Raw genomic sequence first — 12,548 nt, forward strand, 5'->3', positions numbered from 1 at the left:
TCTGATCCCCCTCCCGAGGGAATTGTAACTCTTCGTAACTGACTGAATATATATCTCTTGTATTCTGATAACCCTAACGATAAGATCTGTTAGGTTTACATGCATATTTTATGTATTAATAAACGTATTCTTGTGTATTAGTACCTGTGTGTGCGTTGTTTGAGTTATACTGAAAGGTTGGATTCTAAAGCCATTAAAAGAATAATTTTGTGATTTACTGCTACAATTAATAATTGTCCCAGTAAATGCCCAAACCCCTACAGAACTGGTGCCTCGTGAGAGCACACTACAAGCTCAACTGGCTGGATCCCGGTTGATTGACACTAGAGGGCCAGGTTTGATTCCCCAGTGGTGTAGGGTGCTACATTATTAATAATATCTTCTGTGTTGCATTAACATTGGAATGTTCTTTTTTACAATTGTAAAAAGATGCAATACACAACGTGTCGCCTCTATAACTCTTCAGTTTACAGAGAAATTCCTCACAACATTGTCCAATAATACTCTACTTGTGTCTAATTTTTAGTTTAGCAGGATTTGAGCTACAGTATATGAATATAGTTATATTAATTTCTTTAGATATGCGATTGCATATTATATTCCCTATTAATAAAATTCTAAAAAGTATCTGTTTTTTTGTGCGATAATGAGCGTAAGTATTCACAGACAAGGTTAAAACATTATAACTTTTTACAAAGTATATAAACTTAATATAGTAAGAAGGAGCACGTAAAAACTTTTCCAAAATAACCACAGTATGTAACCAAATGCAATACCAGCCATATACTGTACAGTTTACATAATTTGTTTATGTTCCTAAATTAATATAGTTTACAAGCAATCTCTGGGAAACATTATAGGCATGGTGAATCGGAGATTCTCAAAACTTTGTATGATTGGAAACAACTACATGATCGAATCAACAAAATGCTGTGGTGTTATTTTTTGTCAATGAAAAAATCAAGTATTTTTGTGTCGCAACAGTTAAACAGTTGATGCAGACGGTTACAAAGAAAGTGGACCACGGTAATACTTTGAGCTTACAGCCTGTCCAAGGTTTTCTTTATTAATACTATTATTAATATCTTCCGTAAACACTTTAATGCATAAAATATTTCTGCATAATTAAAATATTTATGATGAAGGTAGTACTTCTGACCAACTGAGCAATCTTGCTTTCATAAAATATACCAACTTTTTAATGTTAATTATCAATATTCTGTAATACACAGTTTAAAATGCTTAAAAGTTTAAAGAGTATACAACTTAAATTCTTAATTGGAAAAAGATTGTCCGTCTGCAGTGACCGGGATTCAAAATCGGGCGTTTTGGTGCTTCCGGATATTATTATCATAATCCAATTAAAATGCGGTATAATGAAGGATGATGCGCAACGCTTACCACGCAAACCACGTTTTAACGCAGCATACTCCGTGCATTTTGAATGGCTGGATCTGTATGTAAAACAGATGTAGAGAAGCTTTGAACATAACCTTAGGTAACTTGTATTGTATGCATATCTTAATATTAAATATACACCTGTAAAGTACAGAAACTGCAGTATTAGTATTTGGTCTGCATATAAATTGGAGTGTCATCATTAGAGCAGTAAACCCAAGATCATGTTGCAAACATCAACTACCTTTTTTAAACTCTTAATGCTGGACGTGCACGTATATGCCACTTTTTTTCCGGAAAAACTTGCCTCAAAAATACCATCTCACTTCATTATTTTATATCACCTTTACAGAAAACCTTTTATTAATCAAAAAGTGTAAAAACTGTTTTTCACAAAACCACTTTTAGAAATTGCATTAGAACTTCCATAAGGCCACACGTGTGCTATCCTCAGCGTGGTCGTTCACGTCCGCAGTGTAAATCAATATCTACCTTTGATTCCTTCGTAATTTGTAAGCGTTTTTTACCAACAAAACCACAAAACCATGTTATCAATCGAAAAAGGACAACCGGAGCTTTAAAAAATCGATCACAAAGTCACTTTTTATCTGATGATGCACTTCCAAACTTCCAATATGCATCGATAAGGCAATCAATAAGCCAGTAAAACAAGACTGAAAAAGCAAAAACCAGCAATATATATATACAGATGCAGCCATTCAAAATGCGCGGGCGATACCGCATTATTTTCCGGTACGCTGTATGCAGTCTACCGCGAGTTACCGGTAAATACCGCAAGCAAAATAATAGTATCTGGAATTTCCACAAGGTGGAGCTAATAAAGCTCAACCTCTCATGTTTGAGCTGTCGCCATCAAAGTCTTTAACGAAGATATTACTAATAGTATTAATAATGAATGACCTTGGACAAGATGTAAGTGTGAACTCAAAGTATTGCCCTGGTCCACATTCCTTTTTTCATTGACCGTCTTTGTAAAAGTAACACCACAGAATTTCACAATCACGCATTTTTTTCCAATCATGCAAAGTACAGTAATTTTTGAGAATCGATTCACCATGCCTTTCACATGCTCATAAAAGACATTGATTTAGGAACATAAACATATTACCGTATGCAAACTGTACTGTATACAGTATGTATATGTATATTTAATGTCTTAACTGTGCCCGTTTAAGTATTGAATATTCATATGGAATTTTACCACTGAAGGGAAATCTTAGTAGCTGAGCATAAAAAGAATAGGAGCATACTGCAACGCGTGTGAAGGCCATAAACGATATTAATTTTGGAACATAAACATATAGTATATGGCTGGTCTCGGTACTTTAAAGAAAACATACACGAAACATGGTTTCATTATGACCAGAATCGGTCTTGAGATATTTTTAACTTGATTTACAGTATTTGAGAGGTATGTCTTGACACCGATACTACGTAAATACTGCTCATGTATATGTTTCTAGGTTTATATTATGCATTTCATATGGTCAAATTACTTTTGAGCAAGTGATAAGAAGCGCGAAACGGTATGCCCAGGGTGTTCTAGTTTTTGTTTTGTTTTAATGCAGTGCAGTGGATTGATTAGAGATATCAAGTACATACAAGTCATTTTTTAAATGTTGTAGTTTGTCTTGTAAAAATGTTACGAGTACATCATCTGTCAACAATTACACAGGTTCTGTTTCCATATTGTGGATTTTGGTTACGTAATATTATTTTCTAATTTCACGTTGTGAATATATGATTTGGGCAAACAGAGCAGTACATTATGGGTTGTTGGTTTTTTTTTTGCAGTTTTATCTAGAACAAGTGATGCTTAAACCTTTGTCTGATTCTTGTGAAACTATCCACACGACAGTTACAGTACCTAGGAGTTGACTTCAGTGATGTCACTGATGGGATGTTTCTAAAAATCCATCCTCTGTAAAACGTCTTCTCTAGTTGTCCTGCATATGTATTCGCTAATGAAGCTGTGTGTTCTGAGCCTGGTTCTCTACATTTCTGTATGAACCAGCTTAGAGGGCTAAAGACAGCTTGTGTTTAAATTGAGTGTAAGGTAATTTATGCTTCTAAAGTCATGGTCAGCATTTATTATTGTACTGTGCTGTAAACTTGTTCTGTGCCTAGTTACATTATTTGATAGCTTTATCAAATCTGTACATTGTCTGTCGATAATGTTTCTGTAGTGCTTTTTCAGCCCTCAGCATGTGACCGCGCTGGTGGCGCTGTTAGGTTCCTGACTTCCATGTCACACGGTCTGTGATTGAATCCCATGGAACTATGGCTTTATTTTTTAACAAACATTTCTTTGAAAAAATGAAACGTTTCCCTTGGTCAGAGATTAAATAAAACCTCACTCGCACCAAACAAATTTATATTTCTAAATATCACAACATGATCGGATTTAAGTCATTTTAATAACAATGAATAGTCACCTATGTGTTAAAAAATAAACATTTATATTGATTTGAATCGCGTTTTGATTTAAATCGTAAACGCGTGTTTAAATATATGTTTTTAAAGGCAATATATAAAAGCGCTGATTCTTATTGAATGCGTTCCGCTGGGTATTCAAAAAAAATATTTTTTTAATCGCGTATCTAAGGAAAATAGCAGTATAACTTTGTTCATGCGCATCATTATACAGTATCTCATTTTGTATTTCTATAAAAAAAATCGTTTGCCCAGCCACTATTGTTGTTATTGTTTTTATCCTGTAAAGCGCTTTGAGGAGCACAGCTTTTTCACCACTTAGATTACTTTTTGACACCATCCTTACACAAAGCAGAAACTGATTGTATTTTCCGATGACATACTGTACAAGTGCAAAGATTACAGATTTTAATCGTCTTTTTTCTGAACCAGGGAAAATCTGATCATGTTTCTCTATAACAATAATAAAAAACTTTATTTTACATATCACCTTTAAAAGTGGCATCTCAAAACAATACAGTAGATGTAAACCACAGATTACAAAGTAAATACCCAGACAAACGCAAACGCGTTTTTAATAAAATGCTTTCATTCATTCAACAGAGAGAGAGCGTAAAACCTGAGTGTAACAGCTGTTCCTTTTTCTGATCACTCGCTCTCTGAGATACATGAGAATCCAGGCTTTTTTATCAACGCTTTTTTTTCCATATACCAGATATTATGGAACCATTTCAGAAGGGTGTCAGCCAGTCAGATTCCAGGAATCAGTACTTTAAAGGAAAAATACACACCGGTATTCCATTTCTCCCTAAACATTTTAAGCATCGAAGTATTTAACTACCATGTGAAATAGCGTGTGAAAAAGTGGTAGTTTTAAGCTTTTCTGCTAATATAATATGGAATCGCGTATCTAAAGAATTTAATAACGATATGATTATATTCGTGTACTGCGACAGGGCTGTGTAGGGCTGTTTCGCCTCTCTCTTCATGCGACTGTACCAGGAAGAGGATTTTTTCTATTCGAAACGTGTATTTTAAAAGTTTAAGAAGTAAAAACCTTACAGTGTACACAGATTTCTAAACTGATCAGGATCGGTATCTTTGTCTTATCCATAATAATGTTCACCGTTCTGTCCAGCAAATTAATAATAAACTTTATTTTATATAGCGTTTTAAACGAATAAGTAATTAGATTGCTCATAAACCTAATCACTTGCTTTTTCTTTTTATTTAGGCTCAGATTTCAACTATAGATCATATTATTAATAACCATAATAACAACCAACCAACAAAAACAACCATATAAACATAATACCAACCAAAAACATAGATAACGACCACAATACAAAATCAAATATATCAAACCATTATACTCTTGCAAATTCCTCCAATTATCAGAATCCCGCCCCTTATGCAAAACCAAACCCTCCTCCCATCCCAGTTTATCCTCTTTATCATAAACAAAATCCACCTCAATTTTATACATAAAGCATTACACAAAATCAATACCTCAACACTCCATACTCAACAACGATAATTCACAAACAGCCAGAACATGTAACTCCACATTCCCAAACAGACCTCATTTTCATAGTCCCGCCCCTAATGCAAAACCAACATCCCTCCCCTGTTCTCTCTCTCCACTGGGGTTTGTAATCGTTTTTATTTTCAAATAAATTTTAGCAAAGTCATGTATTTTAAAAATCTTAAGATTTTTATATTTATGTCTTTATTTAGTGGTTTCATTAGTGACAAAGGCTAGTGACCTTTGTTTCATTAGTGACAAAGGCTAAAAGGGCTTTTATGTAAACCATGTTTGCTATTAATTCATTCAGGGCTAAAGTATGTTCATTGTCTTCAAATGAAAGAAGGGTTCCTTTTGCCGTGGTCGGGTTGAAATTAGAAGCTTGCCACGCCCGGACTGTTACACCAACGTATTAGCATGTTAAAGCGATTTCATTGAGGAGCCTCGCCTTTCTTAACTAGTACTGTACTTACTGGGTTTTTGAGGGGGGGGGGGGTGTCTTTCGCTGGAAATCTCGCCTCCTTCTACTTTGAAAATACCTGTGAAACCGGTTTAATTCGTCACAGCCAGCACTCCTGCAGAGAGGGGGGTTGTACTTGCAGTGTATGCAGTAGATGGGAAAGCCAGAGCCGACCTCTATGCCGCCCACGTGTTATGCTCTTCCTTAATGTCTAAGCCGGAACACATCATTATATCTCATTTTGTATTTCATAAAAAAAAAATCGTTTGCCCAGCCTAACAGTATTGTTGTTATTGTTTTTAACCTGTAAAGCGCTTTGAGGAGCCACCTTTAAAGGCGCCATATACAATAAAGTTCATTATTATTACTATTGTTAATTTGCTGGACAGAGAGGTGAACATTATTACACAGAACACAAAGATAGCGATTTACGTTGCATTGTGCATTGTGCTGCTGTAATACAGTTTTAAATAATTAAAAGTCGTGTACTATTCTTGTGTTGCGGTACATGAATATAATTATATCATTATTAATTTCTTTAGATACGCGATTCCATATTATATTCCCTTTTAATCAAATTCTAAAAGTATGCTTGTTGACTCCGGTATCACGTTAGTTAAAGACTTCGATGCTTAATGTTTAGGGAGAAATGGAATACTGGTGTGTATGTTTTCTTTAAAGTACCGAGACCAGCCATATACATGTTTAATTTCCAAAATTAATATCGTTTATGGCCGTCACACGCTTTGCAGTATGCTCCTATTCTTTTTATGCTCAGCTACTAAGATTTCCCTTCAGTGGTAAAATTCCATATAAATATTCAATACTTAAACGGGCACAGTTAAGACATTAAATATACATATACATACTGTATACAGTACATTTTGCATACGGTAATATGTTTATGTTCCTAAATCAATCTCTTTTATGAGCATGTGAAAGGCATTGTGAATCAATTCTCAAAAATTACTGTACTTTGCATGATTGGAAACAAATGCGTGATTGCGAAATGCTTTTACAAAGACGGTCAATGAAAAAAAGAACATGGACAAAGCAATACTTTGTTTACAGCTTGTCCAAGGTCATTCATTATTAATACTATTAGTAATATCTTCGTTAAAGACTTTGATGGCGACAGCTCAAACATGAGAGGTTGAGCTTTATTAGCTCCACCTTGCGGAAATTCCGGATACTATTATTTTGCTTGCGGTATTATAGGAGAATTTACGGAAACTAGCAGTATTTACCGGTAACTCGCGGTAGACTGCGTAAAGCGCACAGTAAAATAATGCGGTATCGCCCACGCATTTTGAATGGCTGCATCTGTAAATGACAATACAGCTAATTTTACTGTGTGGTACAATGTCAGTAGTTTAGATGAGGATCCTTTATATAGTTTGTGTAGCCCTTACAAGTTCTGACAAGCATATGTCTCAATTCCTCAGTTGTTATTGTTTTTAACCTATAAAGCGCTTTGAGGAGCCACCTTTAAAGGCGCCATATACAATAAAGTTCATTATTATTACTATTGTTAATTTTCTGGACAGAGAGGTGAACATTATTACACAGAAGACAAAGAAAGCGATTTACGTTGCATTGTGCATTGTGCTGCTGTAATACAGTTTTAAATAATTAAAAGTCTAAACAGTATCAGCTTTATTTATGGGTTTTAAATAAAGGCGATTTAAACGCGATTTAAATCAATATAAATATATATATTGTTACGCCTAGGTGACTATTCATTGTTATTAAAATGACTTAAATTCGAACATGTTGTGATATTTAGAAATATAAATTTGTTTGGTGCAAGTGAGGTTTTTTCCCCCAACAACCTTCCAGAGGAGCTATAAATATTTTAAATAAATACACACAGTATTGCTCATAAGGTCTGCTATTTGAGGTCCAGTTATTTAGATGCATACATCTTATTTTATCTCAGCTTTTCAGCTGAGATACACAGATCATACATAAACATTGCGTAAAAAAACGTCTCATCAAGTATTTAATCATTAGGTATAACAGTTTCCCTTTAGGCCTCTGAAAACACCACCTTCTACCTTGTGAATACCAGTACCTCCTAATTGTCTAAAGGCTTTATTTAAAAAAAATATGCTGAAACTGTACAATTAAACACGCTCTGCAGAAAAGGGGATGGTTGTTAGGTCAGCTTCAGTTTTACACGTACAGTACACATTTGATTTCATTAAAAATATGAGGTATCCTGTATCTGCAGGACTCAAGAGGCTCTCAGTCATGTCACATTGCAGTTGATGTCTCCTAGAGGTTCCTAGATTCTTATTGTAAATAAAAGGAACAGCATACAGTGGTACTTTTTCAAAAACGGGGAACAAATTTCAACATCCAACTGCACCGAGCACACAAATATTGGTTCTAGGCTCCTGAATCACCTTTGGTCCCTGGATCATTGCTTTTAACTATTTACACAAGGTTTTTACTGTAAAGCACTTTCACAGCTCAACATAAATGGACCTTCTGGGGCATAGGCTTTAAAGAAGCTTTTTTAAAAAAACAGACTTTGCCTTTCCTGTTATAAGCTATTCTTTTAGCATATGACAAGCATGCCCTTATTATGGCGATATGCTCCTAAACATTGGAGAAATAACTCTAGAAGTTCAATTAAAACAGAAATGCTTCAAATCACTTGGGATACAACAAAAAAGTGGTGTATTATAAAGTGTGTTAAAAATGTAGCTAGTTTGTTTTCATACCTTAGATTATAATAAAACCTCACCATTTAACACCAACAGGTGTTTTCTTGAAGTCTGATAGCTTCAAAGTTTATGGTTTGGCTTTTGTGTATAATGATAGTGAACTGCATTGGAAAACTTAAAATATCTCGCATTAAATTGGCTACAAATGCAAGAATTCAACCAGATATTCTTACTTGTAAAATGTCTACTGTTGCATTGCAGTTAGTTAATGTAGTTAGTCCATAGTCAGCAATCTAAACTTTATTGTTAAGCTTTAATGATTGATGTTGTCCCAGTAACCTTTAGAAATACTATAGTACTTCACAAAAGCTTTGTGTGTTTGGAAATCTTTTGAGTAAAAGCCTTATAAAAATAGGTTTAGTTTTCACAGGACATCACAACGAAATAGGATGGTATAATTCTTATAATTGCTTAGTGACTGTACTTGGAAGATTATGGACTAAACAGACTTCAGGGATGCCAGTGGATCATTGTGCTATTTGGAATTATTCCAAAAATCAAGTGACCTCTTTGCTGTAGTATCTTTAGTATAATTTATTTAGTATTAATAAAGAATAGATTTATTAAAGTCGTGCGATGTGTAAGCGGGATATGTAAAATAATGTAAAATAAAGTTTTTTATTATTGTTATAGAAAAACATGATCAGATTTTCCCTGGTTCAGAAAAAAGACGATTAAAATCTGTAATCTTTCCACTTGTATGTCATCGGACATTAACGAGTACAACCCCCTCTCTGCCGGAGTGCTGGCAGTGTCGAATTAAACCGGTTTCACAGGTATTTTCAAAGTAGGAAGTACAGTGTTAACTGGTAGCTAGGCTCCTCAATGAAATCGCTTTAACATGCTAATGCGTTGGTGTAACAGTCCGGGAGTGGCAAGCTTCCAATGTCAACTCGACTCGATTGGAAGACAATGAACGTATTTTAGCCCTAAATGAATTAATAGCAAACATGGTTTACATAAAATACATTTTTCCAAGAACGTTTATAATAATACGATCTATAGTTGAAATCTGAGCCTAAATATAAAGGAAAAGCATTTTCAGAGAGCAATCACGCTGTGTTTATGTAGAAAAAGCAATTAGGTTTATGAGCAATCTAATTACCTATTCGCTTAAAACGCTATATAAAATAAAGTTTATTTAAAGATAAATGATAAGTGTCGCAGTTTAAATAATTTTGGTAGGAGGGCTTGGACAGATTCCAAGTGCATTTTTGCAATTTACGTTGCATTGTCCAATGTGCTGTTGTAATACAGTTTAGAATACAGAATATATTCCATAAGAATCAGCGCTTTTATACAGTATATCGCCTTTAAACAGATATATTTAAACACGCGTTTACGATTTAAATCAAACCGCGATTCAAATCAATATAAATGTATATTTTGTAACGCATAGGTGACTATTCATTGTTATTAAAAAGACTTAAATCCGATCATGTTGTGATATTTAGAAATATAAATTTGTTTGGTGCGAGTGAGGTTTTATTTAATCTCTGACCAAGGGAAACGTTTCATTTTTTCAAAGAAATGTTTGTTAAAAAATAAAGTCATAGTTCCAAGGGATTCAATCACAGACCGTGTGACATGGAAGTCAGGAACCTAACAGCGCCACCAGCGCGGTCACATGCTGAGGGCTGAAAAAGCACTACAGAAACATTATCGACAGACAATGTACAGATTTGATAAAGCTATCAAATAATGTAACTAGGCACAGAACAAGTTTACAGCACAGTACAATAATAAATGCTGACCATGACTTTAGAAGCATAAATTACCTTACGCTCAATTTAAACACAAGCTGTCTTTAGCCCTCTAAGCTGGTTCATACAGAAATGTAGAGATCCAGGCTCAGAACACACAGCTTCATTAGCGAATACATATTTAGGACAACTAGAGAAGACGTTTTACAGAGGATGAATTTTTAGAAACATCCCATCAGTGACATCACTGAAGTCAACTCCTAGGTACTGTAACTGTCATGTGGATAGTTTCACAAGAATCAGACAAAGGTTTAAGCATCGCTTGTTCTAGATAAAACTGCAAAAAAAAACAACAATCCATAATGTACTGCTTTGCGGCTCTGTTTGCCCAAATCATATATTCACAACGTGAAATTAGAAAATAATATTACGTAACCAAAATCCGCAATATGGAAACAGAACCTGTGTAATTGTTGACAGATGATGTACTCGTAACATTTTTACAAGACGAACTACAACATTTAAAAAATGACTTACATCTTATGAACAAAACGAAACTAAAAATGCCCTGGGCATACCATTTTGCGCTTCTTATCAGTTGCTCAAAAGTAATTTGACCTTATGACATGCATAATATAAACCTAGAAACATTTACGTGAGCAGTATTTACGTAGTATCGATGTCAAGACATACCTCTCAAATACTGTAAATCAAGTTAAAAATATCTCAAGACCGATTCTGATCATAATGAAACCATGTTTCGTGTATGTTTTCTTTAAAGTACCGAGACCAGCCATATACTGTATGTTTATGTTCCAAAATTAATATCGTTTATGGCCTTCACACGCGTTGCAGTATGCTCCTATTCTTTTTATGCTCAGCTACTAAGATTTCCCTTCAGTGGTAAAATTCCATATGAATATTCAATACTTAAACGGGCACAGTTAAGACGTTTACTGTAAATCTTTCTACGACAGACCAACGGACAACGAGTGCCCCTGTCGGTCAACCGATCACGTACTGCGGTACCCCGCATCATCTTTCGTCACGATGCGCGACGCCGTAGCCAATTACCTCCGGTACGTGTCTGTACCGCTCACTTTGAATGACTGCATCTGTATCCTATGTTTTTACCTTATTCTGAAGCATGATATACTGTATACTCACAGTAGCCCAGACTAGCTTATCTCTAGACCTGGAGGCTATTGAGCCTTATTGACTTTGTAGTACATGTTTGAAGCAAGCAATCTGATTGTTAAAAAGCGCCGTCATTCAATGTATTTTCAGCCATTCAGAGCCCTTAGGGGGTAAGACTTCCTCTAGAAGCCACAGGCTTCTGCCTGCCTTTTAGCTGTCAATCATTGACTCAGAAGGGGTAATCAATCAGTTTTTTATCAGTTTCTTATCAGTGCTCCTTTTTTTAACACCAGAAGGCAACTTTGAGTTTTTTTTTCATTGCATAACATCAGATACAGGCTCTATAGCAGTGTCTAAAGGTTTTTATAGCAAAGGTTTTTATTGTTATTATTTTCAATATTTTTATGATTTTTTATTATAGGTGTGAAATTTCATTCCAGGTCCAGTCTTCACAAAACATGATGTAGATTGTTTTCTATTTGATCAATCTGTCCCAGATTTTTATCCAAGCTAGTAGTCACCTAGAAAAAGGTTTTCAAATCATTCCCAGGCCTTTTTACAGCCTAGAATGGAAAAATCTGACCTCTGAAGACCAAAAAAACATTTCAGCCTGCAGTTTTTTGGGGTTCTTTTTTCATATGTTTGTCTGCTGAGTGGCCACATTAAGAAATATAAGAAATTTGACTGTTCACACTCAAAGCCAAGCTTCAATTTAAGACCTGAACCAGGCTCCTGCTATGTTCTGCTGCAGAGATATAATAAAATGTTTAAGGGGAGGAAATTCCAGGCGGACATTGGCTAAATGGGTCACTGGGACTAAGAGGACACATTTGTCTTTAAGAAGACACATCTACTGAGTAATCAGTAATTAGCAGAAAGGGGGAAAACTAGGATCTTGTGGGATAGGCTCTTGTGTAATTGCCTCTTGGCTAATTGTAAGGCTTATAAGAGAAGCTTGGAAGAAAAGGGTTGTAGTATGTGTCTAGACCCCAAGTTGATAGGAGAGGTTGAATGAGAGCTATATTGTTCTCATTAGTATCATCATTACAGATCTATGAGACTCAGCAAGTGATGTATACTCAAGAACATATAGCTTAGATCTGTACTGAGGGTTGACACAGGCTGCACAGGCAGTCATT

The 12,548-nt window shown here is 35.1% G+C and overlaps 1 protein-coding gene across 11 annotated transcripts in view; it reads right to left on the reverse strand.

The window, feature by feature from the left end:
* Positions 1-12,548, reverse strand: part of crim1 (cysteine rich transmembrane BMP regulator 1 (chordin-like)) — a 632,333-nt gene that overhangs the window by 224,853 nt on the left and 394,932 nt on the right. The gene's annotated exons all lie outside the window — the stretch shown is intronic.

This window comes from Lepisosteus platostomus, chromosome 3, assembly GCF_059453375.1.
Source record: "Lepisosteus platostomus isolate fLepPlt1 chromosome 3, fLepPlt1.hap1, whole genome shotgun sequence".
Lineage (NCBI taxonomy): Eukaryota > Metazoa > Chordata > Actinopteri > Semionotiformes > Lepisosteidae > Lepisosteus > Lepisosteus platostomus.